The 16,708-nt window shown below is 42.6% G+C and overlaps 1 pseudogene; it reads left to right on the top strand.

Moving 5' to 3' along the window:
- Positions 1-259: 259 nt before the first annotated feature.
- On the top strand, positions 260-676 carry LOC122795747 (annotated as a pseudogene).
- The last annotated feature ends 16,032 nt before the right edge of the window (positions 677-16,708 follow it).

Below are 16,708 nucleotides of genomic sequence, written 5' to 3'. Positions count from 1 at the left end.
GGCTATTGGAATGTTACCACAGCTGTTCCACATGCAATCGACTAGGGGAGGGCTGCAATTCATGCAGAGGCCATCAGCTGATCATGAGCATCACTTAAAATACACATGCTGCTGCCTAAGCAAAGCAGGTGTAGGTCTCCACATCCACCAGAGAGGGAGTGGGAGAAGCAGACAGAGGCTAAGACAAGTCAGGGAGGGGTGGGAGAGTAAAACCTAAGCATGTTTGTTTTAAACTTGCTTAGTAGGACGAATTGCTGTTATCGTTATGGCTCGAACAAAGCAGACCGCTAGGAAGTCTACTGGTGGAAAGGCTCCTCATAAGCAGCTTGCTACAAAGGCTGCTCGCAAATGTGCTCCAGCTACTGGCGGTGTCAAGAAGCCTCATCGTTACCGGCCGGGCACTGTTGCTCTTTGAAAAATTCGTCGATATCAGAAGTCCACTGAATTACTTATTCGCAAGCTTCCTTTCCAGCGACTTGTTCGAGAGATCACACAGGATTTCAAGACAGATCTTTGTTTCCAGAGTTCTGCTGTCATGGCTTTACAGGAGGCAAGCAGGGCTTATCTTGTAGGCCTCTTTGAAGATACTAACCTCTGTGCTATTCACGCTAAGAGGGAAACTATCATGTTCAAAGATATTCAGCTAGCAAGGTGCATTCAAGGAGAACGAGCTTAACGTCTACACAACCAGTGAACCCAAAGTTTGATTTCCATTAGAATAAACAGTTTTATCGGAATTGGATTACTTTGTTTTTCTCTATTCTAGTTTGTTTTAAGTTCTAAAACCTAAGCATGTTTGTGTCACACACCTACCAGCACAGGGTATCAAACCCCTGATGACTATGTAGTGCAATCACAGTTATGTGCAGTTATTGGATGTGCCATATGGGTTAATTGCTGTGGAGCCCTCAGAACATATATGTGATGGTGAGTGACATCTGCAACAGGGATATGGTAGCTATATGGTAGGTGATGTACATGTGCCTGTCTGCATGAACAGGTGCCACCATCAACACAGCCACACTCTCACAGGGACTCACACATATTGACACACTTGGAAGGGCCAGGATTGAAACCCATCAGTAGTGGGATTGCCACAACACATCACTGTGCAGGTATCACATGCACCACACAGGTCATATGGAGGTTGTATGGACAAAGGGTATGGGGAGGTGTCTGACATCAGACAGCATTTGTCAGTATGCCACTGAGGGTTGTAGTGAGTGTGGATGTGATCCTATGTGTAATACAACACACAGGGTGCCAGTACTGACATGCATGGGTGCATTTCTGCATGGGTATGTGGTGGTTGATTGTGGCAAACGGCTATACAAGGCTAGGTGATGGGTATACCTTGGCATCAGGCCACATGACAATGGTCTGCATTGTGGCTCAGGCCTGTGGTTTCTGCATTTGCCCACACAGGTGGGTATTGTATCCACCATCCAGTCACCTAGGTGCCTATTGCATGTGGCCAGTGCTGTGCATCTCCTGCCATGTATGTTTTCCCTAGTCCATGACATGGACTGTGTCTGGGATGTGTACACCTCCCACATGCATGTACAGTGACATGTGGAATTGTACCTGGGGTGCCGGGCATATGTTGCGTACACAGATTATCATCAGATGTGCCACTCGTGGCCATCTGTGGCAAGAACTGGTAATGGACAGCAGGTTAACCCTGCACCTACATTGATAGCATGCTATTGGCATTCCCTGGTGTTGGTGGCATCTGTCCATACAGGGCATGTTTTTAGGCATGGTATGTTCTTTGTGGGTCACATGTGATGGCACCACAGATGTTGCAGGTATCCAGTGGGGAACATGGGGAAGGTGCACTGTCTGCATGTATGTGCCTGTTGGACAGATGGACAGGGTTCCATGCTTTCTGTAGGCCACTGCAATCATTCCATAGTTAATATCAATTACCAATATGCAGTGTACTACACACATATTGGCTGTTGCCTTGGCATGTGTGTGTGTGTGTGTGTGTGTGTGTGTGTGTGTGTGTGTGTGTGTGTGTGTGTGTGTGTGTGTGTGTGTGTGTGTGTGAGTGTGTGTGTGTGTGTGTGTGTGTATGTATGTGACATGGGTTGAGAGTGTTCTCTGGGTAATACTGGGGTTTCTAACTGTGATTGCCTGGCTGTGATGTCATGTGTATGGGTATGGGATTGCACCCCAACCTCTCGGCTATTTCACATCTGGTATCCCTGTACAGTGGGCATTGTGATATAGGGCCATCATAAAAGACATTTGCAAAACCCATTCCACATTGGGCCCAGGTGTCTCACACACACACACACACACACACACACACACACACACACACACACACACACACACACACACACACACACACACACACACACATACACACACACGCACTATGTCTGGAAGTTGAACCCCTACCTACCTAGTTTAGTACACTAGAGCACTATGCAGTTATAGTACGTTCCACAGAGATTACTGAAGTACTCTTTCCCTGAAGTTGCATTCCACATTGTATGACATCAGCAGAACTGCCAACGTAGGCCATTGGATATGTGCTGAGTGTGACTAGCCTAAAATGCATTGCTCTCTACACAGACAGTGAAACAGACACAAAACATACACCACTGATACACATGGGTGTAGAACCCCTAACAGAGGTCTACATCACACTACAGCAGTATACAGTTACAGGATACGCTATGGAGATTACTGGGCTTCAGCTTCCCACAGGTGTATTTCTAGGTGGATGACTTCAGCAGCCTTGCCAATGACAAGCATGTGAATTGTAAGGAGTGTGACTACCCTAAAAATCATTGCTCTCAACACAGACTAACACAGTTGACATGTCTGGGAATTGAACTCCTGCCTAACTATTTTTGTCACACCATGGCCGTACGTAGTTATGGGACACACCACGGAGATTACCAGGGTACATCTTTTCCAGGGATGTATTTCTAGGTGGATGACATCAGCAGCCTTACCATAGTTGAGCATTTCAATTATAGTGAGTGTGACCACCCTAAAAAGCATTGCATTCTACACAGACAGGCACACAAACATACCATGTCTGGGAGTAGAACAGCTACCTACTTAATTTATCACACTACAACAGTATGCTGGTACAGGACGCGCTATGGTGATTACTGCGCTACACCCTTCCCAAAGGTGGATGACGTCAGAAGCTTTGCCAAAGTAGAGCATACAAATTATATGGAGTGTGACTACCCTAAAAGCATTGCTCTCTACATCGACAGGGTCAGACAGACACACATACTTGCCATGTCTGGGAGTCGAACAGCTGCCTACCTAATTTATCACACTACAGTAGTATGCTGTTACAGGACATGCTATGGAGATCACTGGGCTACATTCTACCCGTGTATTTCTAGGTGGATGACATCAGAAGCTTTGCCAAAGTAGAGCATACAAATTGTATGGAGTGCGACTACCCTAAAAACATTGCTCTACACACAGAAATACACTGTTTCTATGTGCGGGAATTAAACTCTTACCTAACAACTTCATCACACTACAGCAGTATGCAGCTATGGGATGCACCACAGAGATTATTGGGCTACATTCTTCCCAGAGGTGTATTTCTTGGTGGATGACATCAGCAGCTTTGCCAAAGTAGTGCATTTAAATTGTAGGGGGGGTGTGACTACTCTTAAAACCATTGCTCTCTACACAGACAGACAAATACACATAAACTCTTACCTAACTACTTTATCACACTACAGCAGTACGCAGTTAGGGGATGTGCCACGGAGATTACTGGGATGCGATCTTTCCAGGGATGTGTTTCTAGGTGGATGACATCAGTAGCCTTACCAAAGTAGAGCACTGCAATTGTAGGGAGTGTGACCACCCTAAAAAGCATTGCTCTCTACTCAGACTGAGTCAGACAGACACACACGCACATACAGTTCCCAAGGCTGGAGTTAGAACTCCTACCTAACTAGTTTATCATATTACAGCAGTGCACAGTTATGGGATGCACCACAGAGATTACTGGGATGCAATGCACCTAAAGTGTATTTCACAGTAGATGACCTCAGCATGCTTGTCATAGTGGGGCTATGGGGAGGGCAGTGTGTGTGCATGGGCCATAACCCATTCATCTCGGGGTTGACACGCCACATGTGGGCACAACCTGGGTCATATTCCACAGGTCCGTATATACAGCTGCTAGATGACTACTTCCTTGAACAGTCATATTGCACAGCTGGCACGTGCACCACATACTCTGTAATGCTGACAGATACTGGTGGCTAGTATCTGCAGTGTGTGGCATCACACCCTCGTGTGGTTGTGGGCCTTTGGCTGTGTGCTGGGTGGGTGGGCCCTGGATGACTCCTTGTCACAGTCACCCTCTTCCATACATCTATGTATGTCTACCTTTGGCTTATTATAGTGTGCTGTCCTTACATATATGCCTGTATTCATATCCACTGTGTGTGCAAAGCATGTGTGGTGCATACTACATTTCTGCATAGGATGGTGGGCACACCTGACTATTTCAACATTTATACACAGGATTGGGGGGCACACCTGACTGTTACTATATGTCTACGTAGCATGGGGGGGGGCGCACCTGACTATTTCTACGTTTCTACACAGGATTGGGGGGACACACCTGACTGTTACTATATATCTACATAGGATGGGGGGCACACCTGAATGTTACTATACGTCTATGTAGGTTGGGGGCACACCTGACTATTTCTACATTTCTACACAGAATTGGGGGGGGTACACCTGACTGTTACTATATTTCTATGTAGGATGGGGGGCACACCTGACTATTTCTACGTTTCTGCACAGGATTGGGGGGCATACCTGACTGTCACTATATTTCTATGTAGGATGAGGGGAGCACACCTGACACTTGTACACATTTGGTAGGGCTGTACTGGTATGTTGGGTACTCCATTTCAGTCTGTAGTCTTAGCTATCATGCTGGCTAGAGGCATACCAGTGTACTACATAGGTTCATAGGTTCATAGGTTCATACTAGGCTATCTGCCCGAGGGCATTTACAAGCCTAGCCCATAGTTTTGTGGCTTACGCCACCCCTTTAGTATGGGGAACTATACCCATTATTTTGCTGTGCCTCTGTTGAGCAGTGACACTGAGGTAATCCCTGGGGTATATCTGCGATCTCCCATCCATTGGTCAAGATTTCTCTTGAACAAGGCCAGCGAGGTGCTCTGCCTCACATATACCGGGATTTTATTCCACAGCATAGGGAGTCTTTGGGTGATGAATCTATCCCTCCAGCACGTCCTATTAATAGCCGTGTCGAGGTTTAAGTCTCCGCCCTTGTGGCTCTGACGGATCTAGATTTTTGAGGTGAAGCATATTCATCAAATCTGGGTTTGACATGGCCTTGTATGTTAGGCAAAGGTCGCCTCTGAGCAAGCGGTGGCGACTGAATAGAGCTGGAGTTCTTTCAGTCGGGCAGCATAGGACAGATGTTTGAGACCCTTTATCCTTTTGGTGAGGAACTTTTGTGGCCTCTCCAGCTGCTGCAAGTGTCGGGTCAGATACATTCGAATGGGGCATTGTACTCAATCATTGGTCTGATGAGTGATGAGTATAGGGAGACTATGACCTCCCTTGATCTAGATGAGAATCCCTTCATGATAAGGTGGGCAATGTAGAAGGTCTTCCTAACTACTTTAGCTACATGGGTGTCGAATAACAGACTACTATCAACCTGGGTCCCCAGGTCCCTGATAACTTCTTCTGTACTCAGTGGATTGCCACCTATTTGGTAGCTAGGGGTAACCTTGTTTTTCCCGAAGGGTATGACTATGCATTTTTGGCATTTAACTTTAGGCCATGGCTCTGGCACCAGTTATCCGTTTCTGTGAGACCCTTCTGAAGGATATCTGTGTCAGATGTGTTTTCTACTATGGCGCCCAGTTTGCAGTCATCTGCAAACTTTGTCAGCCATAACCCTCCTGTGTTTGCTTGTACTTGGAAAAGTAGATGCCAAACAAGAGTGGGCCCAGGACTGAGCCCTGTGGTACACCACTTGTGACAGGCTTTGAGTCTGACATGGCGCCAGCAACTCTGACCCTGTGGGTTCTGTCACTCAGCCAGTTTGCAACCCATCTTGTGATGTATGGGTTAACATTTAAGCTGATGAGTTTTTCAATGATACCCGAGTGGGGTATTGTATCAAAGGCCTTCGCCAGATCGAGGTAGGCTGTATGGACTGCCTTTCCCTCATCAATGGCTTTGGTGACTGTTTCGAAAAAGTCAACCAAGTTTAGAAGGCATGATCTGCCTTTGACAAAGCCAAACTGGGATGGATCCAAAGTCTGCAAATTCCCTATGTCTTTATTTATGAGGTCTATTATGATCCTCTCCATGGCTTTGCAGTTAAGGATTGTCAAGCTAATGGGCCGGTAATTTCCAGGGTCGGTGGAGGCACCGCCTTTGTGAAGTGGGACCACAGTTGCAGTGCGCCACTCCCTGTGTACGTATCCAGAGGTAAGACTATGATTAAACAGCTGTCCTAGCTGTGGGTTTAATTCCTCATTGAGTTCGTGGAGCACACAGCCGGGGACACCATCAGGTCCCATGGATGCTGTGTTTTTTGCTTTGGAGAGAGCAGTTCTCACTTGGGCGTTGGAGATGTTTGGGGGGCTGCAATCGCTTGGTATAGATATCTCTCCTTTTACTTACCTACATATTAGTTACTGACTTACTAGCCTTCAGAACTGACATCCCACTGCCTGACCTACTGTAGTCTGTCTGTGTAGCCCCGGGGGGGGGGGGATGTTACCCAGAGGCCTCATTCCGAGGTCATAGCACAGCTTTTGTTTGTGTTTGTCTACACCTGTCCTGCTGGCTGTGACTGTTGTTGGGTATGTGACCCCCCCCCCCCCGACTGGCATGTGTGAGTCACTTACCTTGTGGGTGTCCCAGTGTTGAGGGTGGTGCTGCAGGGCTGACTATGTCAGATGCACATAGTATACTCCCTACACATGGTTAGGCACAGGTAGTGTAATGTTTGGCAATGTGAGAGACAGAGAGGTGTTATTACCTGGATCCCTCCCGTGTCAGTGTATGTGCTATGAGTTGCCTCTTTACCAAGGCCAGGGCATACTGGGCATGCCTCCTTCTGCTTACTGGGGCAGGCTCAGGTTGCTCCTCCTCTGAGTCACTCTGTGCCTGTGCAGGCCTTGGCATTGGTGGGGGGCTGTGTGTCCCTGCCCCGTGCTGTTCCTGCTGCAGCTGTTTCTGCAGGATCATATTGTGTAGCATGTCACATACAAGGACAATTTGGGTACATGTAGCTGGTGAGTATTGCAAGGCTCCACCGGATGTATCCAAGCACCAGAACCATGACTTGAGTATCTCAAACACACACTCTATTATGATTCTTGTTTGTGTGTGTGCCTCATTATGGAGTTCTTGTTCGTGTGTGTGTGCATTTCTGATGGGTGTCATCAGCCACGGCTCCAGTGCATATCCAGCATCCCCCACTAGGTGACCGTGTGGGATTTCCCCACTGGCAAATCTCTGGTACAGCTGTGTCAGATGCCAGATGTGGGAATCGTGATAGCTTCCAGGGCAGCCAGCACACACATTCATTATTATGCCCTGGGCATCGCACATGATCTGACAGTTGATGGAGGGGAAGCTCTTGCGGTTTATGTAGACCCTACCCCACTCACCGGGTGGTGCTTTGATGCATATGTGCATGCAGTTTATTGCACCCACTACCTCAGGGTAATCTGCTATTTGGTAGTAGAGATGCATATTGCTGGCCAACGCCTCGTGTGCTGGGGAAATATACGTGCTCACCAACATGTGCTGACATGGCATCCAGGAACCGATGGAGTACCCTGGATGCTGATGCCTGTGAAATCCCCATCATATCCCCAGTTGCCTTTGGAAGGTACCTGTAGCTAGTATTCTTAGGTCTACACATACCTTAGTATCCACTGGGATGAGTTCCCCTCTGTTAGCTCTGTGTGTCAGGCATGGCCGGCACAGCTCAACAATTTGCTGTAGGAGGTCCCTGTCCACCGTATAGTGCTCCACTATCTCCAGCTCATGTAGCCCCTGGTAGGTTACCCTGGGTCTGTACACTCTTCTCCATCTCCTCACTGTGGGTTGGTCAGCAGCATTCACATCCTCACCACACTCAGCCTCTTCCACAAGTTGTATGATAGCTATTGAAGCCCCTAACATTTTGCTGTTGTGAGTGTTAAAAGTTCCCCGTTTGTTTACACCGGTGGTGTAGGGTGTGGGAAAACCAGAGGGGAAGGTGTTTGCTTAGTTTATAGTAGTGTTCTGGGCAGTGGCGGCTGATGACTTCAAATTAAAGGAGGGCTGCAGGAGACAGCTGAATGGGTTGGGCCAATGTGAAGGGTGTGGCCAACTAGAAAGGGGTGGAGCTATGCTCAAAACCACAACAACTGGAACTTTAATTATATACGCTGCCCTGGGTTCCAAACAGTCATTATGAGAGTTCAATCAAGACAAAATGAAGTGTAGAAGAAAAAAATATTTCAGTGCATTGGCTACATGACAACTTATTGAAACAGGTCGTGAGGCATGAAAAAATAAATTACTTTTTAAATACATTACTGGAATACCAGTCAAAATCAAGTATAAAAAACAAGCAGCACTCAACTCAAACCACTACTCCTTGCACTGCAGTTCTAATTATAATTTATATTCAGCTTTATAAAATTACCAAGTAACATGCTGAAAGTAGCAATCTCTGTGATACCCCCACTTGTAAAAATGTTTCTTATCCAAAGAAGACCTGCTGCCTGACACAACTATCTACTTGTTTCATGGGGAAGACATGATCAAAGTAAAAAATGAACAGCAAACAAGAAACAAGCTCAAGATAAATTGCTTAAAGGATTCCTGCACAAGTTATGGACCATACATGATAGATTGGCATTCTGTTTATTTTATGGGTAAGCCTGCAAAGATGACTGCAAGTCTCCAACAAAAGACGACTGCAAGTCTCCAATAAATGTAATGAGCTTCTGAAAATACTGTAATCCTGTCCTTTTATTACAAATAATGTCATATGCATTTCAATACCCAAGGCTTATACATTATCTAGTTATGCAAATATTCTCTACATGGCAACAACGAAAAGGCTTTCAATGCTGGTAATTCATTAACAGTATGCTTATTAAAGCTTACTTGCATCTTACAATCTCCGACAAGCTTACCTGATGCTCATTAAATCATTGCTACTTAAACAGAGCAACAGGGCACTGTGACAGCATGCATTTCCTGAATAATAAGAAGCATAAACCAACAGTATAAAAATCTGACAGAAAACCAGAACAATCTGCAAAAATCAAGGACAGATGAAAAGCCATGGTCGTACTTGTGGTCTACCTTGGATGGGGGAATACTCTGCACACTTACACTGCATAACTGCTCCTTGCCTTCCTTGGACACATCCAGAGCCACTACAATGAGGAGTGGGGTGCAACAAGTATGTCATAATTTGAAATGTCTCTGGCTGACAGTGATGGCTCTGACACTCATACCTCTCAACTTCAGAGCAAGAAATCTGGACAAAGCCATACATAGAACTAGAAGTGGGACACAGGCCCAAAAATAAGGACAATTTTTAAATATTGCTCTTATTAACTTAGATAATAGAACAGTAATAGATCTTGCATTAGTACAAATTTTCTGAAGGGTATAAAATCTGAAACTCAAATGTCTGCCATTATTTTCTAACTTCAATCTTTAATGACTTGCCACTAATTTGCCAGAAAACCACAATTTTATGAAAAACAGACCAAAAATGTGATGCAAAAATATAAAGTTGCCACACAATACAGCTGGGAATCTCTCAAAAAAGGGACACCTTTTTAATATTAACACTGTTAACTTGAGCATCTAACAAAATAAGAGCATCTACATGCATTTCTGAAATAAAAGTAATCTATAACTCTGATCATTACAGTTATATATAATTGTAAACCCTCCACATTTTCTTCCAAAATTGCCATTTTGAGGAGGGATTATTAGGGAAGAGCAACATTTTGAGCCAATATTGGGGACAATTGAGAGGTTTGGATATTCCTAATTCTACAAAGCGATTTGCACGTACCTCTCAACCTCTTAATGCAGGAAATCTGGACAAGGCCAAATATATTGGTGGAACATACAAACACTACTAAAAATTGCTCTTGTATAAACTTAAGACAGTTGATAGAATAACAAATCTTGCATTAGCATGCATTTTTCTGAAGGTTATGACATCTGAAACTCAATGTCTGTCATTTAGTGACTTCCTTCCTAAATGATTTGCTAGAAAACCACACATTTTATGAGGAACAAACCAAAAATAAGAAGCAAATATCTATTCATTCTGCAAAAATATGGACAACTGAGAGGTATAGTTCAACTGGGGCTGTCTGAGTTTGCTACCCCCCCCCTCACAAAATCATGGTTGAATGAGGCCTCCCCCCTGCAGCCATTCCAACGTCCCATTCCTTGGTTATTTTGCCCCATTTACAATAAAAACTGTAATGTGCATACTGCTTTACTTCTGCAATGATTTAGATTTCATTTGAAAGTTTTATTTTGCATTTTACACACAAATCCTAATAGATATCTGTTAAACAAAGCAATGCAGTCTCACAATGAAAATAGAATTAGCATTAAAACTTCTCTGCCCTTGAAACTCACATGCATTGAAACATCATTGAAACCCACATTCAAAGAAAATACATTTTGCCAGTGGCAGATAAAAATTAACTCTGGGCTGTTTTCAAAGTCATAGGCCCCTTGAACATGAAACATACACATGCTCTTTGATACACCTTCCTGACTCTATTACATTATATTCCTTGTACAATACAGTACAGTTGTTAGAGGGCATTTTAAATTTATTGTTTTAAACATTTTTCCAGTAAACAATGAAACAAAATGCATGCACCAATGACAAAACCGCCCAATTCAGAACATTTTCATCATAAAACATCTACTCAACCTTCTATAGTCCACCAGTATCAGTAAATATGCACAATCTCTGAAGCAGTAAAATCCACATTAAAGAAGTCTGTAACTAATAAAGAGGTTGCTGCTAGCAAACAACTTTATATGTCATTGTTTCATCTACAAATAAAGTGTCTGTTGCCCTTGAAGAATAAATTGCCTATGTTGCATGCATTAAAAACATGAAAAGCTAGCAATACTGCAATAGGGAATGGATAGCAAACTGATAACAAGTTCATAGTTACTAGGTATCTTTGCCAAAAAGGACTGCAGCATCCACCCCCTTTACAACACAGTACAGTATCAGCAATGCATCTACCTACTGTGGGAGTAGAACCCACAGCCTTCTGCATCAAAAGCAAGTACACTACCTGTTGTGCTATCAAAAATACAAGTACACTTAGCATAAGCAGCACTAAACTTTTGTTCCCCTGCAGCTCTCAGCTCCTTGTAAAATCTACTCGACACTCAGCTGTATCTCTAAACTTTGCAGCACAAGATATCTGGAAAAAGCCAAAATGTATTGGGGGAGGGGGGGGCAAAAGGCCAAAAACCAGGGACACATTTTAAACATTGCTTGTATAATGTTGGAAAGTTGCTAGAATAAAATGCTGTGTTACCACCATACATATTTCACTGCCACGTCTTGAACCCAGGGGACCCTGTGTAAAACAGTCAGAGAAACATACCACTATGCCAAATCAGCTGAAACAGAGGAAGGCAAACTTAAATGGCTACTATTTAGTGAATTCAGTTCTCACCATAGCTGTCAACCTCTTAGCAAAAAACCACCTGAAAAAATCCAATAATGTGGGAATACAGCTGCCAAACATATTCAATGAATTCAGTTCTCACCATAGCTCTCAACCTTAGCACAGAATACTTGGACGAGGCCAATAATGGGGGAATGCAGTCCCAAAAATATGGGCAAATTTCAAATATCCATGTTATAAACTTAGACAATTGCTAGAATAAAATGTTTTGTTTTACCATGTACTTTCTGAAGAATATGAAGTCTGAAATTCAAATGCCTGTTATTTTTAAACATTTGTTAACCAGGAAACTAGTCTGACTTGGAACAAAACAAAGCCAAATTTCAGCAGAGCAGGGAGAAACACTCCAGACACATCTTTGTAAGGGATGGGAGGACATGCAGACTCCACACAGAAGGAACCCCAGCCAAGAATCAAACCACAGTACCTGTAGCTGTTAGGCAACAATGCTACCAGTGCACCACTGCACTACAAACCTTTGCAAGGAAATATGAAGATATAGAAACCACAGATTTTATGACAAACAGAACAAATATGAGGAAAAAATCTGCAATTTTTTTACAAATAGTGGTGGGTAGGGAATTCAGGTCCTTGCCACCTGCATCCAAAGTACAGGGTTCAAGCCTGAGTATTTCTACCCACCACTATGTGTTAACAAGGGCATTTCACACACACACACACACACACAGAGACACTGCATTGTTTGGTAGCTTACTCCTAAGAGAATATGGGCTGCTCTAAGAGTTGAGAGAAGGTAAGAAAGTTTATGAATGTAAGGTCAAAATAGGTTTAGCAGGAGGTATATTGATAGAGTAATACAGTGTATAGAGCTGTACTAAGCAAAATATACTGCCACACTGATAAGCACAAAACCATCACTGAGTAAGCATTCATCAAATTAGCCAGTATGTCAAAGGAATGTTGCATATACCAAAGCATCAGCAATGAAATTACATACATACTTGTTAAAAGGCAAAGCTCAATATAAATAAAGCTTGCCCAACCAGAATGAAATCAAATAAATATAAATCAAATACGTATGCATTCATTTCTAAGTGAGTGTCAATGGCGATTGTAGTGTCTGGCCTTTTCCCTTTTTCTCATGCTTGTTGGAAGGTAGATTTGGTATACATATATGTTCAGAGAGAGTTCTGTCCCCAAACCAGGGACACAGGGGAGGCAAAAACATGTATTTTAAAACTTTTTTGTTGAGCTGAGTTCCCAATAATTTGATTGTGGTGAACTGAGACCTCATCAAGCTGAACATTAAGGAGTCATAAGTGAAGTAACTCATTAAGTCTTATTAGCAGGCTTTCCCACTGAGACCTATTACAAACAATTCTTTGTTATGACTGTGAGTATCATAAATGCAGTCACAGCTCTAGTAATATTGATGAACGATAAGCTGATGATGTAGATGGCCAAATCGTAAGGAATCTTAATTTAAAGAATCCACTCCATATTTCATGGGACCCTGTTATTTAAATAAAAAAGAAAGAAAAAAATACATATATTTTTTGGAAAATACGAAACAGTTGAAAGTTATGAGTGTTTCCACAAGAATATAAGCCAGTTATATATAGTTGGGAACACTTACAGAATGCCAACAAGATATGGAGAGAGAAAAAGAGCAAACTAACACAGTATATAGAACTACAGAACCTCTACCAATCTGTTCAAAACTGTACATACTGTATATTTGTAAATATTTTCTTGAACTATACTTTTACTGTTAAAGTATTTGATTCTGTGTATAATGATTCATTTCCTAGTATTAGACTGCTGTTGCAAATGTATTTACTTTGACTGTATTGTTATATGTGCTATTCTGGATGCATTTTTCTCAGTTTTTTCCTAGGATGGCTCTGGAATTGGTCAGTTATGGTCAGGAGTCTACTCCAGTCAACAAATTCAAATAAAAAAAAAAAAAACAGAAATAACATTATTCAAGAAGTGACTGTGCAAGGCACCTGAGATAGTAGAGAATGTTGTTGAGATTTAGGAAATATGATATAAGTGTGACGTATTAAACCAGGAAAATAGATGCATATAACATATATGCTGGGCAATTAGTATTTCAAGGAGCAACAACAGCACTTAATTAGTCACGAAATGAGGTAAAGTGGATAAATCTTCAGTTCTCTGTGATGGAAAATAAGCTTAAAGGATTTCAGCAGTGTACTGAGAGTGATGCAGAAACAGGAAGGTTTGGCCATTTGGCTGTGAGCCATTAGCTAGGGCAGAAATCTAATGTGAGAAAAGAAGTACAGAAATAAGTTTCATTTTAAGAATAGGAAGGGACTGATTTTTAACATATATGTGTGTGTGTGTGTGTATGTGTGTGTGTGTGTGTGTGTGTGTGTGTGTGTGTGTGTGTGTGTGTGTGTGTGTATACCTATGAACCTAGGATAAGAGGTTGCCTGACTAGAATCTTTCTGTATTTTTTTCTGCTGCCACTTGGTTTATAATGCAAAATCACAATTTGGTACTCTAGATGCAGCAGACTGCAATTATTATTTTGGAATTACATACCCTAAGCTATCCCCATTTGCAGCATGAACTATTGCAGTAAATTACAGGTGCATGATTTCTCTACCTTTTACTTATTCATATATATCAATTTAAACCTAGAGAGATGTTAAAGTAATTTCTGTCTACATCTAATCGCTTAATCCTAGTGGTCACATTGGTTAATATACTGAATAGTTTAACACATGTTCACTTTTAAATCTGCTTTGTTTTGTATTCTGATTTTTGGGACACTGCACTTTGAAACTAATAACCTGAGGCAGCTGATGTTTTGATTACTTTCACTCAGTTATACAAATGTGCATCAAAAGGTTCTGACAAAAAAGTCCTTTAGTCAAAATGGACAAGAATGGTAATTAACACTCGTATAGGTGCTACTTCCCCTTTCCTGTACAATGTCTGCCTCCATCTCTCTCATGTGCCACTTTATCCATTTGAGGACCTAAACTCCATCAGTCCTTCTGGCAATATATATAATAGCATTACAATCATATTTTTTCAGAAAACATTATACTGGCAGCTCTATCTGACAAAACAAACACATATACACAGACACTGATCCCTAATCCTAAGCAGGGCACACACACACACACACACACACACACACACACACACACACACACACACACACACACACACACACACTCATAGTGGCATAATGACCCACACATGAATACACTCCATTTCACACAGTACACCAGTTATGTTAGTCTGTGTTCTTCTCTTGCCGGGATAATCAGAGCTGCTGCTTTATTTTCTATGATATACACAACGTTATTTTACTCCATTTCTGTAGTCATATTATTAAAAAAATACACTTGCCAGAAGAAAATGTTCTTTTCATGTGATACTTGGGAGGAAAAAAGCAACCAGCAAATAAATACTGATATGGTTATTTTTTAATTAATTGTCAAAGGAGATTACCCTTTGCTTTTAAACAGAACACTTTCTGTTTCATTTCTGTGTATTAGAAAAGAGCCTGTATCATAAATATTTTAAATAAATAAATAAATAAATACATCAGAAAGTGCAATGCGACTAAAGGATATTTATATTCTTTTGTTAACTGCAGGCCATCTTACATACTTCATAAGACCACTGCTTTTTTAATTTATTTTTGCTGTTAAGATAAATGATATTCTCAGTATTTTCCCATAACATATATTGAATGTACAAAGCCCGAATGCCAAGGAAATATGGGAAATGATTACACAAATACAGATGTTTAAAAAATTAAACTGCATCTGCTTTTTTGAAGGGGGCAACCCCCCTCCATCACTTATGTAGGTGTTCCTGAATGTACCATCTCCACATTTGCACCAACCTGAAAAGGGAAAAATCATGTGAAGCAAATCAGTCTCTGTGGGCACATACTTAGACATTATACTAGCAGTAATTTCCTGTGGAAAGCAACAATTAGTATTCTGCTCCTTGGTGTCCTGTGTTTCGGGCAATTGACATTTGGAAAATTTCACCTTGACTACCTGGAGAATTCCTCAAACTTACACACACACACACACACACACACACACACACACACACACACACACACACACACACACACACACACACCCTGTAAATGGGTCCTGAAAGCCTCTCAGCAAACCCTCATCGTAATCCACCTCCATTCTCGCCGGAAAGCACACTACCCTACCTGTAAACCCTCGTCATAATCCACCTCCATTCTCGCCGGAAAGCACACTACCCTACCTGTAAATGGGTCCGGAAAGCACTCCATTCTCTCAGCAAATCCTCGACGTAATCCACTTCCATTCTCACAGCAAAGCAAACCCGCGCTTGAAACTTACCTTACTCCTGATTGGTCATGCACTCGAATCCCTGCTTACCTCTCTCCCGATTGGTCCTGTCTGTGGCTCAAGCAGTCCGGAGTTCTTCTCTTCTGTGCGGTCGTCTACGGCATGGCATCTTGGGCATCTGCGGGGCAGAAAATACCTTCTCTACATCTGGACTGCCTGAGTGGCAGTCAGAGTTCGCAGAGATTCCTGGGCATCTGCAGGGCAGGGCAGTGTGTCTGCGCATGTGTGACAGTTCCGGTTCTTCCGTGAAAAATAGAAACGTTTTTTTTTTAAAGTTTATATTTAATGTTTTCTGTTTCTTTTATTTCTAGGTGGGAGGGCTGCAGTCCTGCAGACCAATAGCATGAGCCGCCCCTGGTTCTGGGCTGAGCTGGTCTGGTCTGCTGCCTGTGTAATTGGCTGATTCTGATACATTTCACCTGCCAGCTAAGCTAGTTCTCCTTGATTACCTTCCTACTGCTGTTTTCCCTTCCCATTGCCTTCTTGTTTAAGCCCGTGTGCGTGCTGCGCAAACAGAGTGCTCAAATGTGCACATTCCTGCTATTTCCAGGTTTCACCTCTTTTTCTTCCTGTAAATCCCGGTGCTCAGCACAC

The sequence above is a fragment of the Protopterus annectens genome, chromosome 2.part2 (genome assembly GCF_019279795.1).
Source record: "Protopterus annectens isolate FY-2018-M chromosome 2.part2, PAN1.0, whole genome shotgun sequence".
NCBI lineage: Eukaryota > Metazoa > Chordata > Ceratodontiformes > Protopteridae > Protopterus > Protopterus annectens.
Note: the sequence above shows the minus strand (reverse complement) of the source record. Positions and strands in the feature narration are given on the sequence as shown.